The 13,770-nt window shown below is 37.9% G+C and overlaps 1 long non-coding RNA gene across 1 annotated transcript; it reads right to left on the bottom strand.

The window, feature by feature from the left end:
• Positions 1 to 305: 305 nt before the first annotated feature.
• Positions 306 to 651, bottom strand: LOC149216287 (uncharacterized). Its single transcript, XR_016250546.1, has 2 exons — positions 542 to 651; positions 306 to 419 (listed from the first exon to the last, which is right to left on the bottom strand). It is a non-coding gene; the product is annotated as an uncharacterized LOC149216287 (long non-coding RNA).
• Between the last annotated feature and the right edge of the window lie 13,119 nt (positions 652 to 13,770).

Below are 13,770 nucleotides of genomic sequence, written 5' to 3'. Positions count from 1 at the left end.
TCAGATAGCTAAAAAATAGATAAGCTCTAATTTAGCAGTCCTATATTACCTCGGGGAAATGGAGCAAAATATTTTCTACATCCTTCTTTCAGGACATTTGGCTCATCAGATAGTACAAGGTAATCATCAGCTACAGTGCCCCAAAAGAAAGGCAGTGAATCATCAGCATCCTAGCAAAACAAATAGTTATTGGTCAAAAGTCCCACTCAATAACTGAATTATAACATGAGGCAGAAATTGTTTCAGCTATGAAATGTGAATGTTGTGTGATCCTGCATGGTCATGCCCTTACTTCAAGCTTCAAATTGGATCCATAGACATTGTCTCCTAATACTTTGACAGCAATACTAGTCTTTTTGGTATGTGTTGTATTGGATGTTCAAAGCTCTGCAATCCACCTGATGTAGAGAAGTAACAACCTGCGAAGGCAAATGCAACAACCGATATTACATTAGAGGCTCTATCGCCAACATTCAGCTACACTTTCATTTGCCAGATAGCTAAAAAACATATAAGCTCTAATTTAGCAGTCCTATATTACCTCGGGGAAATGGAGCAAAATATTTTCTACATCCTTCTTTCAGGACATTTGGCTCATCAGATAGTACAAGGTAATCATCAGCTGCAGTGCCCCAAAAGAAAGGCAGTGAATCATCAACATCCTAGCAAAACAAATAGTTATTGGTCAAAAGTCAAGAAACCCACAATTTCAAGGAATGCTTAATATTTTATATGGGAACAAAATATGTTCAAATAAATACTCAGTGCACCATTCTGTTATTGGGAAATTGGAAGTGCAGCCTATGATAGATCATATGAGCAGAATTTTCGGGGTAACAGGTGCCAGTAGCCCATATGATTATAAATAACTAATCTTCCCCGTTCCCTCTCCCAAAAAAAACAATTAGAGAAACGTTATGGGAAAGGAAATTAAATTTATTTCAACGAAGTAGTAATCTGGGAAAATCTTGGGAAATTGCTTTAGCACGTTTGCAAAGGAATACAAACTATCAGACTGGAATCTTAAAAGTTTTCGGCAAAGAGATATATTTACAAGCCAAACTCCTATATCATGTACCCTATTAGAAAAGAAAGTTGAAAATTATTTCCAAGACTCAAGACCAGATCTCAAGAATTTAGAGCAATCCATTAAAACAGAAAGTCGGGCTGAAAGATTGGGATCCGATTTAAATTACTGTTTTGTTTCAAGTAAGTGATAGTCTTATTTTCCTGCATCATAGTTGTAAAATAAATCGGATAAGCCCAATGTCATTACAGTCATTATTGGTCAACCCAATATTCTAATAATGGCTATGAGAATAACCACCAACTAAATATTTCTTTAGATTACAACATTTCTTTAGAAAAGGCTAACTCTGCTACATGAATCAGCTATGATCAGTGAGGGGTAGTTTGTTGTAAAATAAATCGGATAAGCCCAATGTCATTACAGTCATTATTGGTCAACCCAATATTCTAATAATGGCTGTAAGGATAACCACCAAGTAAATATTTCTTTAGATTACAACATTTCTTTAGAAAAGGCCAACTCTGCTACATGAATCAGCAATGATCAGTGAGGGGTAGTTTTAGTTATGATGACAAATGCAGATGACCTTTTACCATGGATAGAATTTTTCATAGGATCTTACAATGGATAACTTCTGTCATCTGGACTCTGGGATCAGATAGAAAGTCATGAATTTGGCAATTTGTCCCGTAAATTGTCCACAAGTGACTATATATATATACTTTCTCTAATTTAAAAACAGAGTACATAACTTCAACTGCCACTTCATTTCAGAAATATCCACGTTGTAAAAGTCAATGCCTTCAAAGCACTAGATAAGTTTGAGGGTAAATTCAGCGTAGAATTTATAGCAAATGCTTCAAGACTGACCAAATTTGGTATCCTTCTCAGCGGGAAAAATTAAGGGTCAATATAGTCCAGAACACTAAAAGCATAATTTAGGAAACAATTAAAAGAAGCAAAGGCAACAAAAGCTATTGTTGAAAAGTTTTGATTATATGGTTCAGGGCCGAGAAATATTTAAGAACATTACGTAGAATGGCTACAAGACAATGAATAGCAAAGCCAAAGTTTCGTGGATCTATCAAATGTTAGAAATTTGCTACACGAAGAAAAGGGGCTACGGTAGAAAATTCAGTAATGAAAATCCAATGTTTTAGCATAATTAACATAGATAGAAAGAATTGATGCAAACACAGATTTCTCAGTGGGACAGCTTGCGTCGATTCAGCTAATTCTTCTGCTCAATATCTATCTATGAACATTTAATGACTAGGAGAAACCTGAAAGAGTGATAACGAGAAAACATTACGCAATGTCGGATGACTTAAAAAAATTGTTGTTATTATTAATCTGTATTCTACAAGCAAGCAATTAACACGTATTACTTGAGCTCGAACCATAGTTGACATGTCTTTATCCCGACATCCGAGTTAATGTTAAACGGGGTAATTTCTAATTACAAGAAAACATGAGAATGATACACAGGAACTAGAGTATCAAATTTACTTGGTTCTCCACCAAGAAAAGCAACTTTGAACTGCAGGGGAATACCCAACTTGGGTAATTTGTATTTACAAGAATAGATGAGTGCCTATACAAAGGAACTAGTATAAAATACACTTGGTCCTCCACCATGGAGATAAATGCAAAAGGCAACTTTGACCAGCAGGGTTTGGTTCAGGTCAACAGAATATGAAGCTTAGCAGGGTACCGTTCTTGGGCAGGTCCAGGTAACTTATTGACCACTGAACTCTCTTATCTTTTCACTACTTGATGACCACTGAACTTTTGTTCAGTTGAAATCTCGTGTCTAACAATTTAAACCAAAATTCTTGCAAACAATTTTTTTTAAATGTATATTATACTTCAGAAATGCATAAGCTAACGAATCTATATAATCATAGTTTTCGGATTTAATCCGAAATTCCCAAAAAACAATTCAACCCTTCAGAGCATAAAACCTGCTACCTGATTCCAAAAAAACAATTCAACCCTTCAGAGCATAAAACCTGCTACCTGATTCCTTCAGAGCATAAAACCTGCTACCTGATTCATTGATATTAAAGCTTTTTCCTCAACCATTACTGATTTATTGATATCAGAATGAATTATTTCTATCAAGGTTGATCTCAACTAATCAGATTCATTTATATGAACTAAAAACGTTCATGGCGGACTCACAACCATTTTTATCCCTTACCACATGGTTAAGAGTATTTTTTTGAGAAAACACGACATCTTCAGATCCATAAAAATAGAAAACATGAAAAAAAAAATAGTCAAAACCATCATTTTGAAATCAAAGTAAAGCAACATTACTTGGTATTTGTTCAGAAATTCAAAATGCCCAATTATCTCAGAATCTGCCCCAATGGTGCCATCGTTCTGAAACAAAATTTCAGCGACCATCAAATTACTTTGCTATCTATTTGGGAAATTTAAAGTGCCCAGTCATCTCAGAAGCGACCATCAAATTACTTTGCATCTTTTTAGGAAATTCAAAGTGCCCAATCATCTCAGAAACTTGGAATGGAAACTCTTGAATCTATTAAGAGTGAATGTTCTCATTAGCTTATCTCTGTAGCTAATGTAGTCTTTTTTTTTTTTGTGAAAGTAAGAGACTTCTAGTTATGGTTAGGGTTGTTTCAGGAAGCCAAACCTTTATATTCTTCTTTGATTATCTTGATTTTAATTGTAGATTTTGTATATCTAATAGATATAAAGCGAAGTTAAGTTATATGTGAACACAAAATCTTCAATAGATATAAAGCTAAAATTAAGCTAAATGTGGACTGTGCTCGTACCAATTACATACATAAAATCTGTAATCCAAATAACTTCAAAAGCTCAAACCTCTTGAATACCAAGTTTTATTCACCAACTTTAAACATTTAACACTGACCTTTTACTTAAACCCTAAATCCTTAATTCTGACAATGCTTATAAAGGAAAAATATACCACCCAGGTGTAGAGTTCAGGGCTAAGATAGAGCAAAGGTTAGATACTTCATGACCTGCATTGGGATTCATGGATTTCCTGCTCATTTTTGGTGAATGCTATGAACTGGTGTCTCTTCTTCATACAGAGCAGATGTGTGATAGAACACTAGGGCAAAGCGTAGGGTTAACACAACCGTATCTCGTAACACACAGAGCCAAAACCATCATTTGAAATCAAAGTAAAGCAACATTACTTGGTATTTGTTCGGAAATTCAAAATTCCCAATTATCTCAGAATCTGCCCCAATGGTGCCATCGTTCTGAAACAAAAGTTCAGCGACCATCAAATTACTTTGCTATCTATTTGGGAAATTCAAAGTGCCCAGTCATCTCAGAAGCGACCATCAAATTACTTTGCATCTTTTTAGGAAATTCAAAGTGCCCAATCATCTCAGAAACTTGCAATGGAAACTCTTGAATCGATTAAGAGTGAATGTTCTCATTAGCTTATCTCTGTAGCTAATGTTGTCTTTTTTTTTTTTGTGAAAGTAAGAGACTTCTAGTTATGGTTAGGGTTGTTTCAGGAAGCCAAACCTTTAGATTCTTGTTTGATTATCTTGATTTTAATTGCAGATTTTGTATATCTAATAGATATAAAGCGAAGTTAAGTTATATGTGAACACAAAATCTTCAATAGATATAAAGCTAAAATTAAGCTAAATGTGAACGACTGTGCTCGTACCAATTACATACATAAAATCTGTAATCCAAATAACTTCAAAAGCTCAAACCTCTTGAATACCAAGTTTTATTCACCAACTTTAAACATTTAACACTGACCTTTTACTTAAACCCTAAATCCTTAATTCTGACAATGCTTATAAAGGAAAAATATACCACCCAGGTGTAGAGTTCAGGGCTAAGATAGAGCAAAGGTTAGATACTTCATGACCTGCATTGGGATTCATGGATTTCCTGCTCGTTTTTGGTGAATGCTATGAACTGGTGTCTCTTCTTCATACAGAGCAGATGTGTGATAGAACACTAGGGCAAAGCGTAGGGCTAACACAACCGTATCCCGTAACACACAGAGCTCAGGGTTAACGAGCAGGTTAACTTGCTTATCTCCCAGACTCTAATAATCCAAATGCCAGAGCATAGCACTATCAATCATATCTCAAATCAAGCATTCAAGCAGAAATTCAAGTTACAGAAGACTTATCGATTTAATAGCCAGAAGAGGCTCAATCAGCCATTTAACCATACAACCTAATAATTAAATCAAGATTCTAATCATCCGAAAGCGAGAGCATAGAACTATCAATCATAGCTCAAACCAAGCAAAAATTCAAGTTACAGAAGAATTAAAAAAACCCTGACCTGCAAGTGGGAGTGAAAGCCCCCCGATATGTCGAAGAGAATAATCTTCTTCCCAGCGGCCAAAGAGTGGATGGAAACTTGCTAGAGCTTGCTCTCTTCGTCAAAATAGGCCTGAACGCCATCTGGAATCTTATCACCGACTGCTATGGGTGCCATTGTAAACTCTCTTATCAAAATCTAACACAACCCACAGGGATTCGAACTCAAGCGCAGCTGCAAATACTCGATCCCAATACCTGAGGACTCTATGGAACAATGTAACTCATTACACTGTGAATTCGGCCAGCTGAATAAAACCCTCGTTTAGAAATTAAATAGAATGGTGTCCAAAAATAAAACCCTCGTTTAGAAATTAAATAGAATGGTGTCCAAAAGAGGAGTGAGGGGAGTATTTACACAGGATGTTGTACCCTGGATGATCTTTCTTCTCTGCGATCTGGTCTGGTTGTGCCGCTGCGGCCGACCACTAGAAAGGGCTTGCGCTAATCTAGAGTTCGAAATTGTGCTGTTATGATCACTGAGTGTCTCTTTGTGATGCAGTTACATGAAGGGAAAGCAACGGGCCCAGCGAGTCCCAACCGGTCACCAACCAATTCAAATCAACGGCTGAGGATAATCTAATCGTCTAACAAAGGATCTAACGGTGTAAAGTGATGACAGAGAGGCAGTTGGGAGAATTGATTTCAGAGGGGAATGCCTTACGGCGTAAATATTCCCTATACGAAAATTCTTTAGAAAGGGAAGACATTGAGAATACCTATAGAATATTGTCAAAGGAGCCAATTGTAACAGCCCCCGGTTAAAAAGTTCATGTAATAAAGTCAATAAAGGAAAATTAAGGCCAAGGTCATGGGACACTTATTCCAAGCTGAATGTTGAGCAAAACATCCTAATGGGCATCACTTGTTGTGTATTATGGCTAAGGAGAAATTGGAAAAGGAAATGGCAAAGGCTTTGAAAAGGAAAAAATTGCACTATTGGCATTTTATTTATGAAAATAAAGGAAAATAGAAGAAAAGGGAGGTGAAAGGTCACATGTTGCATGTGAGGAGGAAATTGAAGGAAAATGAAGAAATTAGAGGCATCAATATTAAAAATACATCAGAGCATCGATTTGGGGCATTTTGTCAGTTTTGTTTTGAATTTAGTTTCAAAGAGGAGAAGAAAACCAAGAGGAGAAGGAAAGGAAGGAAAGAAAAGGAAGGACAAGGAAAACAAAGGAATGATAATGAAAACAAAGGAAGGAAAGGAGGGAAAGAAAAGGAAGGACAAGGAAAACAAAGGAAGGACAATGAAAACAAAGGAAGGAAAAGGGAAACAAAGGAAAGAAAGGATCAAGCAAGGAAAGGTTGCATCAAGGAGGTTAAACGGGAATACTTGTGAGCAAGAGGTTGCATGTATGATTTCCTATTTGGTTCTAGAATGCATGGTATATGCATGTGTGTATTTGGTTCATTTTTTGTCATTGTCATGGGTTTTTCCAAGTTTTGACAATGGTTTAGCCTTTCCTTTCCATTTACAGATAACCATGGCATGATGGGATTCTTCCTTGGTTGAGCTTTGGATTTCCGAAAGGTTTTGGATCTGGGTGAGGTGGTCTCTAGCAAATACTAAGGGTTGGGGGTAGATAATTGTTTTCTCTGGGAAGCCCTCAACAGGTGGGTGGAGACAGGAAAATTCCTTAAGGGATGGTGAATAATTTTGAAGTATCCCATCTTGGTTTGGTTTTGTGATCTTGGAACCAGTTTAGGTGAGATCAAAGTGTGGTGAGGGTGGAGGTGGTTTAACCTTTGGGTTCCCTTGTTGTTTATGGATTGGTTTATCACATGAGATCCCACATTCATGCTTGGAATATGGCTCGAGGCTGATTGGATGAAAGAAAAATTTGGTTCAACCTAATCCATGGTTGGGTGGTACGTGGAAGTCCCTGACTTGGTTGGATTTTTCATATGGTTAATAAGAGCTAATTTTATCTTGTTTTTGATGGGTAACTGTACTTGTAGTTAGCTTTCGCCGGAAATTAAATATTTTCCTCAATGTTTTTGATTTTCCGAGATCACACGAAGGCATGACGGAAAAGAGCATACACATGAGAAAAATCTTTCCTTTCTGTTTCCGATTTGCCCAGATCACACAGAGTCGCGAGGCAAAGAGCATACGAAGGAATGAAAGATATAGATCCGATAATAAAAAATAGAGAGATAAATAAAATGAAATAAGCAGAGAGATAAATAGTTAAAACTACAAATAAAGACTGTATACCTACAAATCTTAAAAATGACATAGCTAGGGCTACTAGGAACCTTTTCGCGTGAAACGAAAGGGGTTCCTTAATGGAACAAATGCTCCTAACACAATAGAACAATCCTCTTGGCCCGAAAGTAGTCAGAAACAATAGATCTAGGAAATGACAATCAGATGTAGTTGTACTGGCTTCTGATTTGGATCACCAACAGATGCAGCCCTCAAATAGCTCTGGTACCATGTAAGAATTTACAGGGTAAGTTCCTCAGATAAAAAACCAAAGGAAACCGCTCACAAACATATCACTGATCAATACACCAGTATTCTTGACGTGGTTAAAACCCTTAGAGAGGGAAACAATACAGGGCCTGAGATAATGTGGCCACTTCAAGTAATTTATTAATAAAAGAAAGAAAATTTACATAAGCTTCTCTCATGAATGGTCACCCTACAAATGACCCTCCATGCTCTTTAAATAGAGATCATGGACCAATCGAGTGTTAAGCCACGGATCAAGTGTCGGTAATATCGAGGAGAGAATGAACCGTCAGATCACTTCATGTCTAGAACATATCATGACTGTTAGATTGTAAGTTACAAAAGTACATAGTAAAGAAACACACTTTACCTAACTCTACACTAGACCAAGTTATACTTAACTATTTACTATGTGTCGGAATATCCTAACAACTGCAACATCTACAACTGAAAAGCATAAAAAAAAACAAAATAAACTGAATCAACTGTGTCTGTAACTGTTTACTAGGAAAACTGTGCTATTGTTGACTCTACTACTGAGCCTCCTGATTTGTTGTAAACAATGCTCTGCACTCTTTAGTATTTGACTAACACTGATCCTCCTGCTACTAAATGTGGGATCCCTTAGCAAGGTAATGATCCATGAGATAGAAAACACCTCAATGGATCCTGCCAAAATTTCTGCACACTTGGGACTATTGATTCACATCACCCACCTCTCACTTAGAGGTATGGCTGCATGTGCTCCCTCTTCCAACTTGGATCAAAATTCCTCCTTAATGGAGGTCTCTGCTTGAGTGGATGTCTCCACTCGACCTCCTCTTTGCTTCTCCAATTGTAGATGTTTCACAACTTACTGAGGCTCATTAGGGGAATTTTGAGGTCTAAAATGGGCCTCCTAAGAAAAATGCACAACCAAAATAAACTTTATAAGAAAGAATAGGATTCAAGATGATGATGTCAACCATGGGGGATGGTTCATCATTTTTGGAGTAAAAAAGTAAAAAGATAAAAAAATAATAAAACTACTTTTTCAACTTGTATTTTCAACTTATCTTCCTAAGGTTTTACTCAAATTTCGAGTGGGAGTACTCATTGAATGAAAAATGTAATTCCTCATCCAAAGAGTATGCATGTTGCATACTTTTAACAGACCCTGCTACATGAAAAATGAGAAATACATGAAAAAATGTGATTGCAATCATGTTTTTTATGTATTTCTCATTTTTCGTGTAGTAGGGTCCATCAAAAGTATGCAACATGGGTACTCCTTGGATGAGGAACCAAATTATTCATCCAATGAGCATTGCTGCTCAAAATTTGAGTAAATCCATAGGGAGATAAGTTGAAAATACGGGTTGAAAAATAATTTTCTATTTTTTCCCTCTAAAATTTGATGATGTAATGTAATCTTATTTTATTATTTCCACTGTTGTTTTATAATTTCCTTAGGAGGTCCATTTTATACCTCAAAATTCCCCTAATGGCTTCTGAGGCTACATATTGAGAGGTAATTTATGCTCACTCTCAACCACGAAGTCTCTAACTTTTTCCTTGCTCCTCAAGGCTTTGCATGCATCTTGTATCTCAAGTGCGTACAAGTTCTTGACTCACACACCGTTCTGTTTGACCTATCCTCTAACGGTGTCTAAGGAAAAAATTTCCTTTTCTAAATATCACATCGTAGCCACGATATTCCAATACCGTGACAAAAACAAGATTCTTCTTTAGTCCTGGAACATACATCACATCTGTGAGTCTAAGAGTGGAGATAGACTCCCTCTAAAAAAGTAACTATATGAATACTAGTAGCGCTATACCTCCCATCATCTCCAAAATCTATGTTTTGCTTGAGGTATTTCTCTTCCAAGTCACTTAAGAGATGTTTATTCCCCGTTATATGGAACAAGGCACCACTGTCAAGATACCACATGATTCCCATTACAATGCTTGTCATGCATGCAATGAGAGTGAAATCAAGCTCAAATTGTGGCGCTAGAGTTTCACCTGCTGCTGCTATTACAAGATCCTTCTTGGTTGCCTTCTTCTATGGAAATTTTGTCGCATATTTCCTGAACTCGTGATAGTGAAATCACTTGATGTTGGACAAGTATTTCTTCTTGCCCTCCTCGCCTTGGGCCTTCTTTCCCTTCGCTTTCTTTTCTTTGCTGACTAATGTAAAATCATCTTCCACTTCTTTGGATGAGGTCCCAACTCTGGTTTTTAGCCGAATCTCTTCTTGCACCAAGTCAGACCACAAATTCTCTCACTCTGGTAGCTTCTCCCTCCCATTTACCGAATCCTGGTAGTTTTCTGAGCTCTTGGGAAGGCCTAGAAGTGCTAAGTTGACCAGATCATCTTCAGAAACTGTAACACCAATACTTCAAAGCTCATCCCGACTTTGGGTGAACTTGGTCAAGTACTTTGGTATTGTGTTTCTCTTCTCCATCTTGATTTTCCTGAACTTTTCCTTTAGTGTCAACTTCCTATGGTCAATACTGTTTAAAACAGGTCTATCAAGTCCTTCCACATTTCATATGGAGTTTCCTTACTCTGGAGGTTCAAGACAATATGATCTCAAACTCGTTATAGGATAATCCTTCTCTCCTTTGCAACATATTTTCTCCACTCTGCCAGATCTTGAGCATCGGTTGCTGGAGGCTTAGGAATATCTTTGTCTATGAATTCATTAAGCCCATTGTCTTCCAACATTGCCTCTGTCCTGTCCTTCCGAGCAATATAGTTCGAACTGCCCTCATGGGCATATTCAAGTCTCAATCCGTAGAACAACGGACTGCTGGATTTGAAGTATGATACTGTAAATTCAATTTCACCTGCAAAAGACAAACTCATATTCTCCTCTTCTAGAGTTATTTCTACTATGATACCATGTAGAAATTCCCTGTAGATTCAAACTGCTAATTGTAATTTACTAAATCAATAAACTTGAATCTAATCTACTCATCAACAGAAACAATTAAACGATTGCGAAATCATGAAGCACACAAGAGAAAGAATTTAATCAACACGTTACACAATGATTTCCTAGGAAAAGCCATAGGTAAAAACCTCTTCTATTTGTATATTGCATTAGTCATAAAATATGAGAAGGTTACAATGATTTGCTCAAGCCCAAGCAACCTTTGCACTATCTCTATCTGTCTCACAACTTCCTAGACAAGCCCAGGCCCATACTTAACTAATTTTCTACTTGGCCAAGTCCCTATTTCCTTGCGATGTTTCCTAGGGAATTTCCCCTATTAATTAGGGAAATTCCTCAATTAGAATTGCGCAATCCTCATAGGCCTTCCTATGACTACATGCACCAACTATACAATTTAGATTATACAACTGATAATACATTGTCCCTGAACTCCAATATCAACTGAGAAACTCTCATATCTGACATGTATGAGTTATTTATGAGTGAATCACCATTTTACTGGTTGATCGATGCAGGAGGCACCACACTACATTATAGGAAGCACCACAATACAAGACCTCTGTTGGGAATGAGTCCCCTAGGGTCGATTTTGGGGTTAAAAGCCCAAGTTTTGGGGCTAAAGGCCCAAGTTTTGTATAAAGAATGTAAAGTCTCCGCATTTTGTGGTCATCGAGCGTGAAGATGTAAAGAGTCAAAAAGGGTTTCTGCCCTTAGTTTATGTAACTTGTGTTGGCTTTAACAGATCCACCCATGGTTTGTGGACCATGGGATTGTATAAAAAGGAAGTCTTAGAAGAGTCTAAGGCAGTTAAGTTTAGTTGAGTCTGGTTATCTTTTATGTAATAGGTCTGTGAGAGCTAAGAGTGAAGAGTCTTAGCGTAGGAAAGAGGCTCTGCAGCTATGTGCGCAGAGGCCTAGGGTAGAATTCCACAGCTGAGTGCGCAGACCCCTACAACTGTGTGCACAAGGAAGTTAGAGTCTGTACTGAAGATCTGAAACATCAATAAAGAGAATTATTTTGGAGATACCTGTGTATGAGCTATTTTACTTCTGTTATGAATGTATGCTACTATGTTATATTGAATACTGGGTTTATGATTTAATGCTGTATTGATGCGCGAATCTATGTGTTTTACTTTGTCATATGAATGCAAGTAAGAATATATGTTTACATGAAGATAATCATAATGCATGTTGAAGTTATTCAATACTTAAGCTAATCTGGGTAGACATAGAAGTAAGGGTAATTACAGAGGTTCGTAAGTGTCTAAATTTCATATTTAAGGTACGCGAAGGATGATCGCAGACCTTCATGAAGGTCTCGAAGCCAAATAAGAGAAGTATATTGATAATCCCTAAAGGGCTTATCAGTCTGTGCGAAGGAAGGGTTAGGGTATAAAATGACATCACAAATATCCTAGGGTGAGAAAACTTGGTTCCTGCATCCCCCCATACTACTTCGGGTGAGACTTCAGTCCGCGTTCTGCAGATTGATGCTGAAAGGGCCAGTAGTGTAGGGATTTTCTTGGCTAATTAATGTTGAACATGGGTTAGGGCCCATCAAGCCAACAAATGGTTTCGTTGCTAAGATCAGGATGTTCATAATGAGATGTGCGATGTTGCATCACTGGAATCCAACTAAGAAGGAGATCGAAGGCTGGTTGGATAGAAAGATCCACGAATTCGTAGTGCAAGAGAACAAGAATTAGCGATTGACAAAAGAACAGTGGTTGGACAGATATCTGTACACAAAGACACACGAATTATTCTTCTGTTCCTTCCCAGTTGAATTATACGAGTGGATTGTGAAATTGGTAGACGACCAAGGAAGGTGGAGACTTGACGGTTCGATAGTTTGGACCCTGGAGTTAGTGCGGAGATTAGAAGCCTGTGAAGATAAGATCGCACGTGTTGTTGATCATTGGCTCGATTGTATCATATGAAGGTTCATGACAGAGTTCGCGATCGATACCTTGGTCAGTTACATCGAAGCAGAGCAGCGCTTCTTCAAGGGGTCGTGAGGTAAGTATTTAAAGTCCTTAAATACTTGGATTAAGATGATCCTATGTGAACAACGGGTTATGCAGCTACCTTGATGTTTGGGACTACGCGAAGTGGAAGGAAATTCAAGAACAAAGGGAAAACAGGCCCTGAATGTAGCCTGCAAATTGAACCTCCTCTGAGTGACGATGAGGAAGTAACATAGGCTTCTTCGCAAAGCGCTATTTAGTTGATAAAGCAAGGGTTCCCGCGAATACCCCATCCACTCACACTGCATCCATCTTCACCTCCACTACATACAACTTCACCTACACTACCACCACCTTCGCCACCGTTCAATATGGCGAACTTCATAAAGCTACCTGCGTTCAAGGGCATGGGAAATGAAGATTTGGACTAGTTTTGGTTCGTCACGAAGGCTATATGGGAAGCTCAGGGTATCACGAATGATCAAATGAAGAAAGAAATGTTGGTTAGTGCTTTGCAGGATCGCACGCTAACGTGGTATATTAAGTACTGCACTGACAACCCAACGTCTGCATTGGCAGATATCCAGACCACGCTAAATAAGCTAAGAATGAAGCGCAATCAATTGAGGGATTCAAAGAGATCATGATGAAGCCTAGTGAGACACCCTGGGATCTAGATTAGAGATTGAAGTGTAAAATCCATGAAGCTAACATGAATTTGACTAATGGGCAACACCGCGATGGTTTGTGGCTTCGCTCCTGTCTCATCTAAAGGTTGTGCTCTCACAACAAAAGATTGGGACCCAGGCGAAAGCCCTGGAAATTGCGATGAGATTGCATGAGACACTGATGCAAGATGATAATCTAAGGGTTCAACAGATTCATGCACAGTTGTAGAACCTTTTCCTAGAAATGTAGAGTCTGAAGAAAGATAAAACAACCTGGCTCGAGGTGCACGAAGAAGTTTGGTTACTGATGTGCAAAGGCCAGTGGCATGACAAA

Source organism: Pinus tabuliformis, chromosome 1_1, assembly GCF_031772625.1.
Source record: "Pinus tabuliformis cultivar Carrire ecotype Pingquan chromosome 1_1, CPIR1, whole genome shotgun sequence".
NCBI lineage: Eukaryota > Viridiplantae > Streptophyta > Pinopsida > Pinales > Pinaceae > Pinus > Pinus tabuliformis.
Note: the sequence above shows the minus strand (reverse complement) of the source record. Positions and strands in the feature narration are given on the sequence as shown.